This window comes from Vulpes vulpes, chromosome 15, assembly GCF_048418805.1.
Source record: "Vulpes vulpes isolate BD-2025 chromosome 15, VulVul3, whole genome shotgun sequence".
NCBI classification, from domain to species: Eukaryota; Metazoa; Chordata; class Mammalia; order Carnivora; family Canidae; genus Vulpes; species Vulpes vulpes.
This window is the reverse complement of record NC_132794.1, coordinates 7,337,237-7,350,225: the sequence shown is the minus strand read 5'-3', so window position 1 is coordinate 7,350,225 and position 12,989 is coordinate 7,337,237. Positions and strand designations below refer to the sequence as shown.

The following is a 12,989-nucleotide window of genomic DNA, read 5'->3' as shown; positions in this document are numbered from 1 at the left end:
AACCCTGGGCTGTGTGTGCTTGCTACTGTGGGTTCTGGACCCTGGCTACCCTTGGAAATCCCTGGGGGCTCCGAAGAAGCACTGGGGTTCATGGGGAGGTAGCACACACCTGGCAAAGCCATGTGGCCCTAGTGGCCAAGATTGTCCGAGAGCATTGTTTGTCTGATTCTAGCCTGGCGTCCGTAAAATCTGTTGTTTTTCACTTGGCCATCAGATTGGCTCTAAAGTCTTTACTGATCATGGAAAATTTCATTCTAGATGGGCCACCGCAAAGTGCCCTTCAAGAGTTGTTCCCAGTGGATTTCATTTCTTTTAAATTTAAAAAATGTCAATAATTGTATTACTGTTTTTTTGTGTTTTTTTTTTCCCCCATAAAATTGCTCTAGAAAGGATATGGAGGGTAGATGGAGTTACAGATGGGAATCCACAGATGTTGTGCATTGCTGCGGGATAGAAATGATTTCCTTCTGAGTCTCAGTCTTTCCATCTATAAAATGTGAGCAATGCCAAAGCACTGGATGTCAGAGATACTGGAAGAATGGGACCATTATAATATCCCTGTAACCATGCTTCTTAAAAATGGAAGAAAAAAAAAAAGGAAGACAGCTGGGGAAAGAGATTTCTTTTTCCTATTAGTTTATGCATAATTTATAGATGTTAACAATTGTCATCTTTTTGCTATTTCTTCACTGAAGTTTCAAATGCAGACAAAACTTTCAATAATCCTATTTTTTCAATGTCTTAAAATAAGGTAAAAATCTCACGTGGAAGAAAAAATGAAGATTTTTTTTTCTTTTGCTAAGAAGTAAAAACCTTCCACTGTCTAATGGGTAAATTTATATTTTGAGGGGGAAAATCAGCCCATAAAGGGAGAGATGATTCTGAGAAAACATTATGTTGAGATGCTCCCGGTGGGGGAGTGGGAGGATGGGATCTGGAACCATGTTGGCAAAAGGAAGAGATTTTTATCTTTTGGGTATAATCTCAGGAGAAATGTCATCTCTCTAGTGATATTCTTAAGCATGTGAAACTAATAATAGTTTGTGAACTCAGAGGGAAAAACTGGTTTGGCCCTGAAATATGGCCAAGGATACTACAAAAGCTATTGTTAAGGAAACTGCCCTTCACTGGATTGTTTTCTCACTTGCTCTCCTTCTCTTCTTTCTCCCTTTCATCCTCTCCTCTCTGGCTTCCCCCAATCCCCTCTCTCTCCAGCCCTCAAGTCCAAACATTGTAATAGTACTTCAAGAAGCTGCTACACCACTGCAGTTTTGATGACCCTCTGAAAACCTCCTCTAAAGAACACGTTTTGGACATTGGCAGCCTGCATGAATATTGATTGGCGAGTGGACCTTAATAAAGTCTGGAAGAATTTGGAAAGAAATTTTTTTTTAAGATTTTATTTATTTATTCATGAGAGACAGAGACAGAGAGAGAGAGAGAGAGAGGCAGAGACGTAGGCAGAGGGAGAAGCAGGCTCCATGCACGGAGCCCGATGTGGGACTCGATCCTGGGACTCCAGGATCACGCCCTGGACTGAAGGCAGGTGCTCAACCACTGAGCCACCCAAGTGTCCCTGGAAAGAATTGCAAAGAAGAGTTCAAGGCCAGATGTTGGGACTCCACACTCCAATCACAAATTCTGGTTATCTTGCATGACCTACCCGTGTGAACTTGGCTTTGGTTGACCATCTACTCAATGAGACACCAGCATGCGCCATTCCTTACTGGGTTCTTGTGAGAATCAATCGGGTTAATGAGTGGGGCATGATTTCTGAAAACTGGTAGCATATGGGTTCCACCACGGGGACATTTTTGCCCAATGTCTGAAACTAATTCCTTCTTTATAGCTGGTCTGGTCTGTGTAGCTGAGTGGCTCAAGTGGGCACGGGTTCTTGCAGCTGAAAAGACCCTGGTCCAGTTTCTTTGAACATCATTGCGTCCACTTAGGTTGTTCACGTGGTCAGTGAATCAGAGGATTAGAGATGGTCCTTCTCTTAGGCGCTGGTAGGATGTAAACAGGTGCAGCCTTCTGGACAGCAATTTGGCGAACTATAACAAGAGCCTTAAAAAACTGCCTTTACCCAGCAATTACATTTATATACTTTATACTAATGAGATATTCTGATACGGTGTGCACAAAGATACAGTGTGTGTAGGATGTTTATAATAGCAGTGTTGACAGCAACAAAAAAGGAAAACAACCCAACTGTCCAAAATAAAGGATATACTAACTACACAGTAAATAAGTTTCAGAATTACAATACAGCCATGACGATGATGATGATACTCTATATTTACTCAACAATACCGAGAACTTCCTAGGTGCTGTGCAACATTTGCAATGCGACAGTTAATTTTATCTGTCAACTTGACTGCGCCACGGGGTACCCAGATTAGACCTTTCTGGGTGTATCTGTGAGGGTGTTTTGGAATGAGGGTAGCATTTCAATCAGTGGACTCAGCTAAATAGGTTGGTTGCCCCTCTCCTCCAGTGTGGGGGGCATCTTCCAATCCTTTGAAAGCCTGAACAGAACAAATGGCAGAGGAAGGAGGAATTTGCCCCCTTTTTCTTGCCTCACTGTTGAGCTGGGACATGTCATCTCATTTTCTCTTGCCTCCGGTCCAGGATTTATATCATCAGCTCCCCTGGGTCTCAGACCCTGGATTGAGTTACAGAACATACTTTCCTGGGTCTCCAGATTGCCACCAGCACATCACGGGACTTCTCAGCCTTCATAACTGCATGAGCCAATTCCTTATAACAAATCTCTTTTATGTATATGTATTTTATATATGTACATAGATATTATATAAATATAAATATTCTGTTTCTCTAGAGAACTCTGACTAATACAACCAGTGAACAAAACAGACAAAAATGGTACTCCCAGGGAGCTTACATTCTATTACAGGAGACAGAAAAGCACTGAAATCAACATCTAATTTATGCAGCATATCAGAAGGTAGCAAATACTATGCAGGAAATTAGATCAGGGAAGAAGTGTATGGCGGAGCAGGGTGGAAGATCTGCGTGGTCACAGATACACGGAGTGGAAATGCAAGCCCTCCCTGACAAGGTGCCAATTCCATAAGGATTCAGTGGAACAAAGGGAGGTTTGGGGGAAGAATATGCTGGACAATAGAAATAGGGAGTGGGAGGCCTGGATGTAGTGAGTACCTACTACATCCAGGAGCAGCCAGGGGTGTCAGCAAGGTGGCTGAGGGACAGAGAGTGAGGCTCAGAGCAGAAGGCAACGAAGCCAAACTAAACCTACCAACACCTCCAGTTACCAACTCGGAAAGAAGTTAAGGATGTATTATCACTTAGGAAGGCAGGCAACAGAACAGTGTGTAAGATGATCCAATTTTAGTTAAACACCATAAATAAGCCCATATATTTACTGTATGTGCTGTTCCCTTTCCTTTCTCCCTCCCTCCTTCCTTCCGTCCTTAACTTTCTGCTTCATATCCTGCCTTCCTTTTTTCTTTTTTAAACTTACTTGAATTCTCACACTTTTCAACATTGTGCATAGCTTACTTGTGCAGCAAATAAATGAGAACCTCCCAGGTAAGATAAACTGATGGCTGTGATTGTCTTTAGTACAGTTGTATGGGCACAGGTTTCTTTCCTGGCAGCATTTGTTTACTTTCTGAAATAGCAGTAAGCATTTCTTGTTTTGTAGAAATGTTAAAAAAAGAGAGAGAGAGAGTTAAAATTGGCAAGTTTAAATTTTCAGAGAAAGAGAAGATTGGTTTCTAGAAGTCAGGCCAACCCAAGACACACTGTATTTTCCCTGGTGGAAGTTTCCCCCGGGGTGGATCCGAACGGTGCCACTTTCACCAAAACCACACGTGTAACTGCATGACTCGTTTGGCAAACATGCGGAGAGCCCTCCCCATCCATCCGCATCAGCCTAGACACATTCTGAAAATCATTTGTGTTCACAAGATGCAGTACTGACTTTTCTGTAAAACTTTAATGACTGAATATACCTCAGGAATGGTGTGTTCTGTTTTTTTTTACATTTAATTTAATTTATTTATTTGAGAGAGAGAGAGAGAGAGAGAGAGCAGGGGTGAGGGGAGGGGCAGAGGGAGAAACAGACTTCCAAGCAGACTATGCACTGCAAGTCAGACTATGCAGAGCCCAGTGCAAATCAGGGCTTCATCCAGGACCCTGAGATGATGACCTGAGCCAAAATCAAGAGTCGGATGCTTAGCTGACTGAGCCATCCAGGTGCCCCAGGGGTCTTCTGGTTTTAATTGAATTATCTGATTATCTCTTCAACCCAGGATTAAACAGAATTTTAACCTGGGATTTCTAGGATTTCAAATGTAGCTGTGAAAGATCTTTCTAAACCATGAGCTCACCTCCCTATGTTGATGAGTGAGCCATGCTGGACACAGTTCATTCTTTCTGATATGGGAGCCCTTGGTGTTGCAGGGGCATCATTCTACCCATAAAGTTATTTCTCCTTGAAAGGCTTACAAATGAAGCTTTAAGTAGCACCTGCCTTCGTGTATACTTGGCATTTAGGAAAGTGTAAAATCATTAAGTCGCTTATTATAATTTTCCATATCCTCTTAGAAGCAAGGGATAGGGAAAAGAGCTTACTAATGTATTGCGTTTCTCTTGGAATCATCCCTATTTTATAGCTGGGAACCTAATCTAGAAAGAAGTTAAATAACTCATCTAATAGAGCTCAGTGTCTGTTTAAAGCTCATTCTACAGAACTGCATGACTCAAAGGTAACTCCAATCTCTCAGGCTTCTTGGAAGGAAATGTGGTTGTGATGAACATCACGGGGGCTTAGGTTTTGAAGATCTTCAACGCAATCCCAAAGAAAAATATCAATACAGACATGTCAGAAACCAGTTACCTGGAAATGACTGGGCTCCAAGTATTATATGACTCAGAGAAGTGCATGTTACTCACCTTGTCCCATCTCAAACATACATTCATTCTTTTTCCTCTTTCATTCAAAAAATGCATTTGGGTGACATTTAAAATAGATGTTTTCACTGGCAAAGGTTTCTAAGATAAGAAAAGAGCCCTTTCCCTCTTAAGGGTCCCCTCTGACCTCCATATACAGAATCTGGGCATTTTATTTCTTGTTTCAGTGGGTTCTTGCTGAATTTTTAGAGATGGCTACAATTTGACTACACAAAATAATGTAACCTGTGTTTGTTTTCCAAAGAAAACAATTTTTTAATAATTTTAATAGTGTCCAACAGCTCCCTTGGAATCAGAACATGGAGGCATTATAAAAATATTATTCAAACATCATATATTGAAGGGCTTTTCCATGCAAACTCTTGAGGAGCAACCCAGAGAGGGTGCAGTGATGTCTAAGTCTAGCCCATGGAACAGTACCACAGCTGTGAGGGCATGACTTTGAATTTTGATGGCACCCCAGATTTAGTGACCTGGACATTTAACTCAAGAAGCCACTTGGTTTATCCTTTTGACTTCTCTGAGATGACAGCAAAGAAATTACACTCCCTTCCTATACAAGTAATTTCAGGGTATGATTTGGGCACATACCCGAGGGCTCTTTCCTCTCTTTTCTTATTAGAAACAACTGTCCATTCTCCTTCCCATCACTGAGATCCTTCTCTTGTACTTATAAGGCCCTACTCAGCATTTTCCCTTTCTTTGTCAATTCAGTGGGATTTTCTTGTCTTTTCTCATGTAGCTGGTTATTTATAAAATCTCAGCAATGCTATAAATGCAGAGACATTGATCTGTTTTGTGGTCAGCAATACGGGGCATGTTTCCTATGTCTGGAACTGGACATGAGAAGAAGCCAGGATGGGTGTGCAGGGCTTGTCATCTAAGTGTGTGTTCTATTTACCACCCTCCACCTATCCAGGGTCACTTCATTCTAGCAATACCAACAGCTCATCTAGAAACTTAACAAGAAAAGAAGTGACTTGGGCAGCCTCATGGCTTGGTTGGTTTAGTGCCGCCTTCAGCCCAGGGCGTGATCCTGGAGACCAGGGATTGAGTCCCACGTGGGACTCTCTGTATGAAGCCTGCTTCTCCCTCTACCTGTGTCTCTGCGCCCGCCCCCCCGCCCCGTGTCTCTCATGAATAAATAAATAAAATCTTAAAAAAAAAGAAAAGAAGTGACTTGAGTCCAGATTCCTTACATAACTAAAGAAATGAACTAGAACAATAACTGCATTATTACAAGAGCTTGAGCAGTCAAATGAAGCTTACAGTTTCTCACAAGGACACCTAGGGTTCATCCTCAGTGCTAAGAACTTCTCCATATTTCTTCTACAGTAAAAGGAAAATCTACTTTGAATTGGTTGGGGGTAATCAAAACAGGTCGAGAATAGTTTAATAATAGCTTATTTTAAGAAAATCTTATTAACTGAGTAACAAATATTGGAAGTTTATTTGAAAATGAATGGTGGATTTTAGCTAAATTTTCCTATTCTGGGCTAGTTCTATGGGTCACTATAATCACTATATTTGTCATCTTCTCTATCAGCTGCTCTAAAATCCAGGTTTTATACACTTTATGGGTGGGCTATTATGGAGGACTTTGGTATTGTTTTGGTGATTATTTATAACCAGGAATCGTTAGGAGAGATGTACTTTCTCATCTGGGAACCCCACATAATAACCATTATTATCCGGTGCCCAATATAACCTTTTTGTTTTTCCCCATGAAAACCAAGTTTCACAGCAATTCAGCACTGCTAATTTAACATAAACTTCACTTATGCACACAATGGGAACAGAGAATCAAGCATGTTAACTCAATGGTGCACACCAAATAAACTAGTTCCCTAAAAAATAAAATTCATTGAGAGAAAAGAATTTTAGCTTATCATTTTTATTATTTCGAGGTCTCATAAAAATGATCCTCATTCATTTTGCACTTCTGGATCTCACCCACATCTCATAGGGTGCCAAACTGGGCCATGCCATCCATGTTATTCCTAGCCTAAGGCGGGTCCATAGAAAGCCCATTTTATGTTTTCTCTTTGGTAGTAGCTCAATGGGGGCTCCAGGTTAGTGACAGGTACTGAGAAAATTCACCTAAGACTTCACATTTCCTTAGCCCCCATTCCTGCTGTTCAGAGCCAGGCTAAATCCCCAGTAACTTCCACAAAGGTTTAAATGAATTTTACTCCTTGAGCAAAGAAAAGGTTGTAGTTTGACATACATAATTGTGAAAGAATCAGATGAATATCAAGCAACCCTAATTTTGGAAATGAGAAAGGAGTCTGTCCCTTCTCTGTCCCATATCACAAAATAAAATGGTCCCTTTACCTTCAGGATTAACAAACATCCCATTCGTGGCTTTGGGTATACTTGTCCCCCATAGTGCCTCAGGAAGGACAAACCCCCAGGGACATGTTCTTAAATGCTACAGCCCATTGCTTGCACATGAAGGTGACACAAGTGGCAGCTCTCACCTCCACTAACTCACTGCTGCAGTGCTCACCCAGCCTCCTTCCCAACTGTGATAGTTATTCCCTAGAATGGCCTCCACACTCTGCACCTGGACTGTGGCCATATGTGATCTCTTTTGTTCATAGAGTGTGATGTTAGAGCTTCCTTTGGGCTGAGTCCATCATCGGCCTGGTCTCTCAGCTCATGAGTGATGTGATTCGGTATCACCAAAGACACTAACGTAAGATGATTTTCCCATTGCCAGTTTACCACTCTGAGCATGTTCTGGTCTTCTTCCCTTTTTGTCAGTGTCCAGCTGTGTCCTGATCCTAGTGTTTCCACCCAAGTCCATTTTGCCCATAGCTGCCAGATTAAAATCTAGTGTGTATCCTCTGCCCATCCCCAACCCCTAATCAAAGCAGTTAACTCTCAATGATCTACGACCTCAAATTCTTTGCCAAAGCATGGCTCTTTATTTCCTCCCTGTGTGGTGGACTGTACCTCTGCCTGATGAACTCTCACTGCCAATAATCCCTAGAGGCACATGTAACCCTTTTCTGGAAAGTAGCTTTCCCATATCCCCATCAAAACTCTTACTTCTTCCACCATATCCTTGGATGATTCTCTACTGACAATAGCCTCTACTTAAAGTCCAGCACTTTCTTGTTTAATGCTATGCTTCCTTGTGTTGGCCACTGTCTCACTGATACTCATATCTGTGGGTTGAACTTAGAACTTTCTTTTTTTTTAAAGACATTTTTCCCCCTTTGCCCCTCAGTCCACTCATTAAAGATTTGTTGACTGACTGGTGCAAGGAGCCATGACCATATAGGGTGTAGCCATGAAAGGTCAATTTCTAGAAATATGCAGATGGTCAAGAGATGTGTTAAATAAGAGTGGATGTTATATAACTCTAATTATTCTTCACTTGACTGCATGGAGGTTTGCCATGATAATCCCTCTATTCAATTTTTTGTCATGTCTTTTCTCGAGGGTACACCATTCTTATTCACTGATAGCATCTTTTATTCAAAGGATAATAGATGAGACTATTAATTTACAATAAGTACTAGAAAACTTCTGCATGGATTAACTGGAATTCCAGAAGACTAAGCAGTTTATTTATACAATGAGAGCAACAGAGAAGCTCTTGCTTTGTGCCCATAATCTTTGCCACTTAGTGTGATTGTGCATATTTTATCTGTTGGAACAAAAGCCTATTGTTTTTGTCTTTTCCTCTAGGCTTTGAGTCCAGGTTAGGTCTGCTCACAGGGTGGAAGATAAGGGCAAGCATGCCATCATCTCCAGCTGTGCAAGGCTTTCTAAAGAGCAAGCTCTTGTTTTTCACTATGGGAAGAAGCCTGTAAGAGAAGCAGATTTGAGGAAAATCTCTAAGATTCCTCCTTGAAGCAAATTTGAAGAAAACCACAAGGCAGTGGTTCTCAAACTTTATTGTGCATCAGAATTCCTGAAGTGATATTCAGGTGGTTGGCCCCATCCCCAGAGTTCAGGTGGTTGGCCCCATCCCCAGAGTTTCAAATTCACAGGGTCTGGGGTGGGCTTGAGAACATGCATTTGTAACTAGTTTCCCTGGTGACACAGCTGCTTTTGCTGGTTCAGGGACACACTTTGGGAACCACTGGCCTAAAATGACTTCTGTCAACTGACTCTGATGCTTCTCTGTGCCTGAACTCACTCATGGTCAGTGAGGAGACAGGAGTGGTGCTGGTTTGGGGCTGAGCACTCCTTAGCTGCCGATAAGAAAGGGGGACACCTAATTCAGCTTCTTCAATGAAGGAATCCCTTTTATGACAGCGTACCTATAATAGGCTCTGTATTTGCCTCCCTACTTGTGTCCTCTCTCTTTAGATGTTTCCCTGTGGTGGGCCTGGACACACCAGGAGGGTTGATGAAAATTCAAGGTGGTGAGTATATATTTAGGGTATTGCCTGGTGAGACTTCGGGATATAGCCAAAAGGGAAGAAAGCCATCCCTTCTTTGCTATTACTGAAACTGGATTTTTTAAGAGTAGGAATTCTATCTTACTAGCATCATATATGGCACATGAGATGTCCACAAATCTGAAATGTACTCTGGCTGATGTGTCACAGGTCCCAACTCTGAAAAGAACATGACGCTATTTACAAATAAATTTGGAGCACTGTGAGAAACCTCCAAAGAGTTATTTCATTCCCTGTTGATTGACTGAGGGTAGAGTTGTACGAAAAACATAAAACAGAAAATAAGTCTTTCCCATGGGTGGGAATTTAACAAACCTGTAGCTTAGTCATGTGGTCACCATGCTCCAGGCTTGCTCTCACTGACCACACATTTCATGTATGGACCAAAGTGTCACTTGGTGAAAGAGGACTCATTTCTTTCATAGAGAAATGGGAGTTCTCCAATAATAAAGCCATGGCCTTGTAGACTACTGAGGTCCAGTGTGACATGTTGACTGACATGGTCGCTGCCATCAGGAGAACTGCAAGCACTTTGTGTTGCAGAGACTTCAAAACACATGCACTCCAATGCCATTTCTTGGCTCCCCCAGCTTCTTTATGCCTTCCAGTGAGAGGAATTCAGAGCTGTGCCAATGGAGACGACAGATCATATTGCCTCTTCCCATTCTGACTACAAAAGATTCTTCCTTACATGTCACTTTGTAGCTCCCACTACTGGGTCTCAGTTGTATTTATTAGATAAATAATAGAATCTTTCTAAACCCTCCTTTATATTAAAATACCAGGATACCTAAAAACTACTCTCTTGCCTCCCCACTCCCAAGTGTTTTCTAGGGGAAACATCCCAATTCCTTCATCTGTTTCTTACGTTACACAGTTTGGACTTGCCTATCATCCTGATTACTTCTTTCTAAATGTGACTGAGTTGGGTTATATCCCTTTTAAGTTGAAATGAAAAGAGGTAGTAGTGAAATAAACCTTCTCCTGGAAAACACTCTCGTCATTAATCAGAAGCTCTACTCTAAGACATTATTCACTTTAGAATAGCAAGATACTGAAAGTGTTCAAGAGTTCTCTAATCCAGTGTTGCTGCCCCATGGAAGGATTAGCACACATTAGGGATATTCACTATTTTAGGTTGGTGACTAAAGGCCCTCCGCGAATGGGCTACGGCTCTGTCACACATGCTGGAGGGAAGGGAAATGAGGACAGCTTGAAGCATCGTGGGTCACTACTGTATTGCTTCTGGCTTTTTCTTCGAAGCTTTCCCATACATCTCTCCCTGATATTTATCTTTTCTAGATTGCGAGCTTAGCATTAAAGCTGGTGTCTCCCTTCCAGTGAAAAGGTGTAGATTTTAGTTTCCAAGGGTACCTGCTGTCCTTGAGGCAGGCTGGAGTTCTCAAAGACTACTTATAAATTACATGGTCTATTTGGAGGAAAACACAAACTATTGTTAGATTAATCCACCCTAAACTTAGAGCTTGTGTCTAACCTATAGATGTTTACGGAATTCAAGACAAAACGAAAATAGCTAGTCAAGTTTGAGAGATTGGAAGACAGCATCTAATTCTTGAGCATTCTTAGACACGATGTGGGTGTAACTGTCAGGATTAGAAACTTGCTTCCAAGCAAGGGTTATGAAGTCAATTCTTCTTCTGTGTGTCTACTTTAATGGCTCAGCTATCAGAAGTCAAACAATATGGATTTACATCTTCTTTGTAAGCATTAAATACACCCACTCCGAAGTCAAAGATCCCAACCAATTTACTTTGAAAAATACACCACTGAAGAATGATTCAAGAGCTCAACAAAATGCTGTTTTTACCAGGGATCTTTTCACCATTGGGACAAATTATTTGCCCTGACCCACACTAGCTGTATTTCTTTGATCCCAGACTTTGGTATTAAAACAGTCAAATGGGCATGTTTAACATTGGATATATATCCAAAGGCTATGGTATGCTTAACCTACCAGTGTACTTTCCTCTTGGGCATGGAGCTGAACTATGATCCAGCTACCATTGCAGCTAGGTGAGGCCACAGAATATGGGCAGAAGTGACATTTCTTACAGGCCTGGATCATTAAAAATTGCCTGTGTATGGTCCCTGTATGGCATTAGCCAATTAGGTTTACAAGAATGAGAAATAACCTTCTATTTTGCTAAGCTGCTGAGATTTAGGGATTTTCTATTACAATAGCTATCTAATTAATACAGTCTACATGGCCTCACCGAGGACCACATTTAATGACATATTATAGCAAATGAATAACAGCATCTATTATTTATAAAGTGCATATTTTGTGTTGGACATTATTCTAGGAACTTTACATTATCACATTAATCCTCATAACATCTCTGGGGTAGACACTATTATTTTCATTTTATAGATAGGCAAACCAAGAGCTTAAAGTGGATCACAGTCACATAATTAGTGTAATGGATTATATAATTGTCCCCAATTATTGGCTTCCCTCTTCATAAGAAGATTATATGTCTGCACCTGCTGCTATATGCAGGGGCCTCAGTGTGGGAGAAATATGCCTCTCCATCTCACTGGCCATTGGCATTGGTGTGACACGTGAGTTGTTTTTGGTCTGCGGACTGTGAGTAGATAACTTGGGCCATCCCTCAGCAGGATTTTTTAAGAGTCATTGCTTAATTTGGCACTCTCATTTACCTCTGACATGAGCATGGAATGCCCCAGATCAGACTGGTCCCTCAGCTTGGATCCCAGAATGAAGAAGATACAGGAGTGCATAGCCATAGCTGACCAGCGAAGGTATGTAGCTTGATGGAGAAATAAACCTTTGTTTTGTAAGCCACTGAGATGTTGAGATTGCTGTTACTGCACCAAAGCTAGTGAAAGCTGACTAATACCTAGAGCTTAATGCAAATGCAGTTAGTTAGATGCCAGAGCCTGTGCTCTTCATCACTGAATAACACCTCCCAAGCACAATGTCACATTCACACACATTCCTGTTGGATGATATGAGGAAAATTTAAGCATCATCAAAAAAAAAAATCAGTTTCATCCTAGGTAGGAAGAAAGTGGATGCCTATAAGTTTAAAGAGGAAACTGCAACAGCATCAGGATTCAAACTTTATTTATAGATTTGTCTCTCACATTGCATATAATATGTTCAGTTTTAGTGCCACAAAACAATTGTTGGCAAGGATATGCATCTTTATCCATAGATTCACTTGCTGGTTAATTTTGTAAAGTGTTCACACTAGAAGTCATGTCTCTGTGACTAGGAATATGACTGGTGATAAATATCAATCAAAATCTATTCACTAAAAGAACCACCAATACTGTATGGTCTCTGGTTCTAAGCACAGCTATAGAGAGAAAATGTGAAATATGAGACTGAAGGAGTTTAGGGGCTTACTGTGATAGATAAATCTATAAAGACATGAATTAAAGAGCTGTTTGTTTAAAATGTGGGGTTAACTTGATACATTGTAATTAGAAAAGTTGATTGATGGCCTTAATGCATCTGGAAAAGATAAAGATTTGAATGGTCACTTGAACATGATGCAAAATCAGTCTCTCAAGGTTTGCTTGAATAACTATTCAGTGCAGTAATAAATACATAAATATCTACAATTG

General features: G+C 41.0%; 1 protein-coding gene across 1 annotated transcript in view; it reads right to left on the bottom strand.

Moving 5' to 3' along the window:
- KCNJ6 (potassium inwardly rectifying channel subfamily J member 6) overlaps window positions 1–12,989 on the bottom strand; it is a 260,779-nt gene that overhangs the window by 234,532 nt on the left and 13,258 nt on the right. The window lies entirely within an intron of this gene.